General features: G+C 33.5%; 1 protein-coding gene and 1 pseudogene across 1 annotated transcript in view; one reads left to right on the top strand and one right to left on the bottom strand.

The window, feature by feature from the left end:
• Positions 1–8,160, top strand: part of LOC141334161 (uncharacterized) — a 336,215-nt pseudogene that overhangs the window by 294,123 nt on the left and 33,932 nt on the right.
• The window catches only part of LOC141334162 (uncharacterized), a 181,307-nt gene that overhangs the window by 18,370 nt on the left and 154,777 nt on the right, over positions 1–8,160 (bottom strand). The window lies entirely within an intron of this gene.

An 8,160-nucleotide genomic window follows, 5' to 3' on the forward strand; every position in this document is an offset into this window, starting at 1 on the left:
GTTTGCTGACATATTTTATTTGTACTGATTTTAGGATTTAAAAAGGCTCATATATCTGGCACAGGGGGTGTCTCTCCAACCCAAGACTTGACCACAGCAGAGGAGCTGAATAAAGAGAAGCCAGTGATGGAAGGGATCCAGGGAGAAACATCCACTGACTCTGGTCCAGCAAGAGAAACTGACCTCTTCACACAAGGTACATTATTGCTGTATTACTGCACATGAAAACAATCAAATATTTAGATTTTGTTATGTATTATTCATGAATACAATTCATTTCAGCTTTGAGAATAAAAACCAACCTGTTTGTTCCTCAGTATCTTCATGTTTGACTCTGAATTCTTCAATCTTCATGTCTTCAGTCTCCTCTTTAATAAACACCATCTTTGTTTGTTCCTCAGTATCTTCATGTTTGAATATTTCTTGAATCTTCATGTCTTCACTCTCCTCTTTAATAAACGCCATTTTTTAAATGTGTAACATGAATCTCTGTTGATTCTCCAGGAGTTTTTCTGTGTGTTTGGACACTTTGTCCTGTTTAAGATGAGAATAATAAATAGACAGAAAAAAACAATGCAAACTAAATCTCTAAGTGCGTTTTAATCAGCTCCCTAGTTCAGTAGTCAGTACACTAGTAAGACAGTCAGAGTACAAATAAAAAGTATTAAATATTTACAAATTACACAGAACGTTCATATTTAGGTAGGCTATTTTTTATTTATATTTGGTATTCAATTATTTGTAAATAATATCTAATATATTCCACTTTCATGAAATCATTCTCGGTTGTCATCACACTCGTTTGTGTTTGTTGTTGTCTTTGTAGTCCGTGTGCCGCTGAATCGAGCATTTCAGTCACTGAATCATTTCACAAATGATTTGATTCAAATGATTCGGATTCTCAGGCTGTGTCCGAAATCGCCTACTTCTCTACTATATAGTAGGGGAAAGCAGTAAGCGAGCGAATAAGTATGTCCGAATCCTTAGTATTTATAAAAGAGTAGGTGAGAATTAGTAGGCGAATGCACTAATTCTCGCGAGATTCGGGCATACGTCTACTTAAAGTGCGTTCGAATATGCCTACTTACCTACTATATAGTAGGAAAAAAAGAATGTGAAGAAAGAAGTACGTTCGAAACCTCAGTATTCATAAAAGAGTAGGCGAGAAATCCTTGGATGTCCTACTGCTTCAGCCCAGATTCTGAAGTCTTCATCGATGGATAATTTTCAATCCAGGGAGTCCACAGGAGGCCAAAACGTCATCATCGAACGTGATTGAGAACCGCAACGAGAGTGTTTACAAATGTGAGTATTACAAACCAAAACACGGTTCCCTGTCTTAAAAATCATATTTGTTGAGCTACTTTATCGTAAACTGTTGATTTGCATTTGGTGTCAAGATGTTATTCAGTAGCCTATGCTATAGTATATTTGTGATTTCGCTGTTAAAACATGTTTTATGACGTATAGCGAACATTAAGCTCCAGGAAATACACGTACATCTTCAAAAGCGGATTTACATAAAACACATTTTAAAGCATTTTAACACTGCTTTTTTTTTTATATGGTATTGCATTCATTTCATTAATCAATGTGTTTTTGTTTCTTTTTGTAGTGTGGAAAACTGCTTGATTTTAAACACAGACAATCTGTACGATTGGCAAAGTTTCGTGCCCGAGCCCAACAGTGGGCAAAAACAACTATTCAGTCTCGGAATCAATCAAAGGTTCTTGACAACGTTACTGTCATGGTAAGAAATACATAAGAATACCTAAACACCCTAAATTCATTACCTCACACTTTGTTCTATATAAAAACAATTACATTGTTTTACATACAAATATGTGAACTCTTCATCCTCAGTAGAAAAAGACTAAAAGACCAATATGTTTAAATAAAGCTGTGTTCCATGTGTATTTATTTATGTTCATGGTTACTTTTATTATTTTACTAATTTATTCATGTTTCCTGATGTTGTCAGTAAATAAAATATAACATTTTCATAAGCGTATGCATTTATTCATTACTTCATTGAAAAAAACAACAACATTATGCTTGTTTAACTAAAAATATCATTGATTATTAGTCATTAGTCAGCATTTATCTTTTATTATTGTTGGTAAGTGTTGGAGTGGGCTAGCAATGCATTCTAAAGTTATTTTAATTTCTAAGTAGTAATACTTACATTTTCCGAGTGTAAAATCAACAGTCTTCTCCAAAGGTAAGATCTTTGAGCAACTGATCGACGTCTCCTTTGTGCAGATGTTGCAAACATAGAGGAGAGCGTACTAGGTAGGGTTGTTGTGTTACTGATGGCATGAGGTGTTGCTCTCGCTCAAATTTTTGTATTGTTATTATTGCAGAATTTATAATTCCATACAAACTCAGGGAAAGACTTAAGTATCTTTAACAAAGAACAATCATGACAGAAAACATAACTATAACGGGTTTGCGTACATAGTACAAGATTATATACAGAAAAAAATGATTAAATATATTTGAATATTCATAAAATTGCAATTAATTAAAAATCGCATTTGTTGTTTTTGTTATTTATATATTATTATTATTATTATTATTATTATTAGTTTCCGGGATGAAAGGAGAGAGAAATTCAGCAAGAAAAAGGAAAACAAATGTGATCTAAGCTAGTTTTGCACAATTTTGCCCATTAACATATTCAAGACAACAAATTTGGGGGTTTTAGTCATTTTAGTATTGTTAAAAATATAAAAACTTCAATCAATCCAAAATAAGCAAATTTCATCAACATCAAAATGTTTACAGATAGATGAATTAAATCCGTCACTCATATCATTTCATGTTGCGCTTGTTATAACGTCATAGGTCACATGATAACGTCAACATCCCAGCTAGAAATTTTTGGTTCTAAAAATGTTTTAAGAACATTACCAAGCAATGTTCTAGCAATGTTTTTAGCGGGTAGTTTTATTTTTGTTCCCAGAACATTCTCTCAAATGATAGGATAACATTCTCTAAAAACATTCTTAAAATGTTCAGTGGTAACATTGTTAGAACATCTTTCCCTAACATTCTTACAAAGTTTTTAGCAGGTAGTTTTATTTTTGTTCCCACAACATTCTATTGAATGATATGAAAACATTGTCAAAACACATTCTTAAAATGTTCAGAGATAACATTATTAGATCATTCCCTATTCCCTAATGCTCTTTTAATGTTTTTAATGGGTAGTTCTATTTTTATTCTTAGAATGTTCTCTTTAAAGACATTACAACATTTTCTAAATGCATTTTTGTAAAAATCAGTGAAAAAAAAAGTTACTTTTTTCATTTATAAATATTCTACTATTTTTTTTTTCAGGATGTTTACTTTTAGTTCTTACAATGTTCTTCAGATTGTTACGATAACATTTTCTGTAAATAAAAAACCTTGAAAAGATCTTGTGATGATCTTCTAAATGTTTATTAATAATAGTGTTAGGACATTATATTTTAACATTATTAAGTTAACAAAATGTTTTAGTTATATTTTTGGAATACCATGCACTAACAATATTATAAAGACACCACACAGTCAAAAAAGACGAAGAAAAAGAGAAGAGAAGAAATTTAGTACATTATTTATTCTTATTAACATCTTTAAATGAATAACATGGATATATTGGTCTGCTCAAGGAACTAGGGATGCGCCGATCCGCTTGCGCGTTTTGTCAATAAAGCCGGTTCTGTAATCAGCGGTAAATGCCGTCAGGTGCGTGATTTCACGTTGAGCCATATATACTACACACAGCCGTTGTTCACAGACAAGATGCGCAAATCCATGTTCATTATCAGTGTGAATGTGCGCAGCTCGTCGGTAAACAACGGCTGTGTGTAGTATATATGGCTCAACGTGAAATCACGCACCTGATGGCATTTACCGCTGATTACAGAACCGGCTTTACTGACAAAACGCGCAAGCAAGATCGGCCGATCCGGATCGGTGCATCCCTACAAGGAACACAACAGTTTTACATTTTTTTAACAAGACACAATGCCTTAAAAAAACTACAAAATAAAAGAAAGCTTCCTGAAAAACTACAGCAGAAAAAAAAATGTTGTATTTCAGTGTTTAATCAGAGTTAGACGATTCAATGTATCAAACTAATAAAAGCAGACCTTTATACAGTGATGCATTATTATTAAAACAATAAGTGTTTAAAGTTGATTCTACAGCTAAGATATCGCATCGGCAATATATCGGCAAAATAAGAACAATTTACACATCCATTCCGTTCAAAAGTTTTCACCCTCCAACTCTTAATGCATTATTTCTTCTTCTGGAGCATCACTGAGTGTTTGAACCTTCTGTAATAGTTGCATATGAGTCCCTCAACTGTCCTCAGTGTGAAAAGATAAACCTCAAAATGATACAGTCATTTTTGGAAAGGGTTCAAATACACAAAAATGCTGAAAACCCAATGAATTTGTGGAACCTAAAGGATTTTTCTGAAGAACAGCAGGCAGTTGAACTGTTCAAGACAAACAAGGGACTCCCATCACAAAAAATGAAAACAGTCGTGGCTCATCCAGGAAGTGACACACAGTTTTAACATTCAAAGGTATGTAAACTTTTGAACAGGGTCATTTGTATAAATTCAGTTCCTATTTTGTCTTGTGAAGTATATATAAACATCTGTTGTGTGAAATAGCTTTTTAAGGACAGTATTAATTAAAAAATAACACAGTTTTCATGATCCATTTTATTTACCTAAAATTACTAACACGTATTCTGGAAGGTGTATGTAAACTTTGGCTTCAACTGTACCTATATCAATGCAATAAAAACGTGCCAGAGTTCACATATTGACGTTTTATAATAAACACTTCATACATATACAGGTCCTTTTCAAATAATTAGCATATTGTGATAAAGTTCATTATTTTCTGTAACGTACTGATAAACATTACACTCAAAATAATAAATCGTTGGTGTAACTTAATATAATTATGACACACATTTCCACGCATTTGAATTATGTTATCTCAGCTTAATCAAGGCAAATAGAACCCATAAGCAAAAATCATCTTCAGCCAATGAGGTCAAATTATTTTTGTTTTAATTGTCTTCTGAATTTAACTTGTACACAATTTTGTCTTGTTGAGCCAATTAATTGAAACCACTTAAATTTAAACAACCAGAAATATTTTAACTGAACGACCTATTTGTCTTTTAAACCAGCTTTTAATTACTGAGATTTCTGGCAAAATTTACTTACAAAGCAAATACTCAATGTGAATGTCTCAAATCTTTCTTTATTCAGTGTTCAAAGTGAAACAAAAAACAGCAATTACCGATCAGTACTAACCTACAATTTCAAGACAGATCAAAAATACAGTATTTCCAGAGTCAGTTTAAAGCAACTACAGCAGTAGTTTTAAGGTTTCAGGCAGGTTGACAAATATTTTTAGTCAAATAAAGAAAAACTACACAATAGAAATAGAGGAGAAACAATATTGCTATTGTATGCAATTTAATACAATGAAAATCAACCACTTTTAATGCAGATTTGGCAATTACTGCACCCAAGGGAAAAAACACCAATTTATGCTTGGTGTTGTGCTACAAAAGCCTAGAAATAAAACTAAGAAACCAACCACTGTCCAAAAAAATTAAAAGAGGATTACCAATACTGATATTGCATGTAACCAAATTAAATGACTAGACAGCAGGAGAAAAAAAAGTCAATTTCTGCTCAGTGTTGAGCTACAACAAAATGGATCAAGGTCAACTTACTCCAACATCTTGTACTTCAGGGAACGCACTTTTGGTGAAAGTCTGTGTTCATCCAGGTTGAAGAACACTTTCTGTATTACCTCGAATGTACATCTGAGTTCTCGTGGGTAGTTAAGGTTCACAGCGTAAATGAGTCCGAATAGCATGGCCATTTCTACAGCTGCATTCCTCAAAGAGCTGAGAACCTCAGTCCCTTCAATCACGACAACAACATCTACAGGCTGATCCACTGGGTTATGTCCCTCATGTCGAACAATGTAGATCCCCATTACTGTCTGCTTCATCACTTCTTTGGCACTCAACCAATTGCAATCCTGTGCAAAATCAACAAAATATGCAGCATTTGTATGACACCTAATCTTTAAGAACACAGTACAGGTACACAGCAAATTCTGGTCTTTGGAATAAACTCCCTGGTAGTTAAAATCAACTCAATCTGAGTGTACATGCGTGACCATCAAATAGACTCCAGCGCAGAGTTAAAATAACTCTGCTCTTGGAGTTGAATTTTTAACACTTTCTCAGAGTTAAATTTTAACACTTTCTGGAGTTAAAATATTAATCATTTGGAGAGTAATTTTAACTCTAAAATTTTGTTAATTATAATTTAAACTCTTTAACCAGTGTTAAAAACACTTCAATATGTTTTATGTGGAAATGACTACACTGAAAGCCATACTCTCAACTTGCTGCTTTTATTTCAGGAAATACATAGATTGGATTTAGAAATTCCATGCATGTAAACACTTTGAAATTAACTGCTGTCATAAAATACTGTAAAATTTAACAGCAAAACATTTACATTTAATACATGTCTGCAGTGCCAACAAGAAATGTTTAGTAAAATTGTATACAGCATAGTCAACAACACATCATTGCATTATATAAAATCAAGCCTGAATAATTATAAAATAGTGCAGTAGTATTGTGTAACCAGAGGTAGATATACATCAGATGAAGTAACAAGAAACAACTCCACAGTGATACCAGGATACATTCCATGAATTAGTTTGAGGCGCCTGAATAAAAACAAAGCTGAAAGCTGAAGGATGGAGCACAGAGGACAGAACTTAACATTTTGCTTAAATAAGAAAATTACTGCTTGTTCAACTGCCTTGCTCTCAGTTCTTTGACTTCAGTTGTACCTATCAATATTATATACATTTGTCTGTAAAAAAAATATATGTACAGGCTGGACAGAGCATCATGATACTTTACTTTACTTGAACAGCTCTTCAACAATACCCAAGGTTTCACATGACTGACAAGGCGAAACTTCTCTGTCCAAGACGATGAAAAAGGTGGAAACCTGTGCTTTTGATGTCCCTGAGGCAAGAAGATATGGCTGAGGGTTTTCTTTAGTGGCCAGGTGATGGTCATCAAGACTTTGGCATGACTGAAACACAAGATAAACATCCCTTTATAAACAATAGGCATTAAAGGAAGAGTCCACTTCCAGAACAAAAAATACAGATAATTTACTCACCCGCTTGTCATCCAAGAGGTTCATGTCTTTCTTTTCTTTCTTCAGTCACAAAGAATTTTTTTTTAAGAAAAACATTCATTTCACAGCTTTTCTCTCCATATAGTGAACTTCAATGGTGCATGCGAGTTTGAATTTCAGAATTGCAGTTTCAATGCAACTTCAAATGGCTCTAAACCATCCCAGCCGGGGAAGAAGGGTCTTATCTAGCAAAACAATGTGTTACTTTCATTAATAAATTCATATTTGTACACGTTTTAACCACAAATGCTCGTCTTGTCTAGCTGTGCATTGAGCATACATACTATGTGCACTCTGGTTTCAAGACAGTTAGGGTACGTCGAAAAACTACCATCTCAATTTCATCCATCTCTGACTCAAAATTGTCCTACATCGCTGCAGAAGTACCGACCCAGTGTTTACAAAGTGAACGTGCAAAGATTATCAAATGCCCTTTGCAAAAAAATAAAAATAATTTTTTTTTTTCGATATACTCTAAATGTATTGAACCAGAGTGCACAGAGTATGCATGTGCATCACAGAGGTAGACAAGACCAGCATTTGAGATTAAAAACTGTATAAATATAAATGTATTCAATACGTTAAGCACCACAGAAATCCACTATGTTGAGAAAAATCCTGCAATGCTTTCCTCAAAAAACACAATTTCTTTATGACTGATGAAAGAAAGACATGAACATCTTGAATGACAAAGGGGTAAATTATCTGTAAGTTTTTGTTCTGGAAGTGAATTAATTCAAGCTAAATATTTGGAACATAATAGTGTTGTCTAAACAAACCTTTTCACCAGATGATATGTTGCCTCTTCAAAATTGATCTTCTTGGCCTCAATTACTTTCCAAGTGTTCAATTTTTCCAGGAACCTTGTAGCAACCACCATTCCAAGCATCCGTGATAAT

This window comes from Garra rufa, chromosome 4 (genome assembly GCF_049309525.1).
Source record: "Garra rufa chromosome 4, GarRuf1.0, whole genome shotgun sequence".
Lineage (NCBI taxonomy): Eukaryota > Metazoa > Chordata > Actinopteri > Cypriniformes > Cyprinidae > Garra > Garra rufa.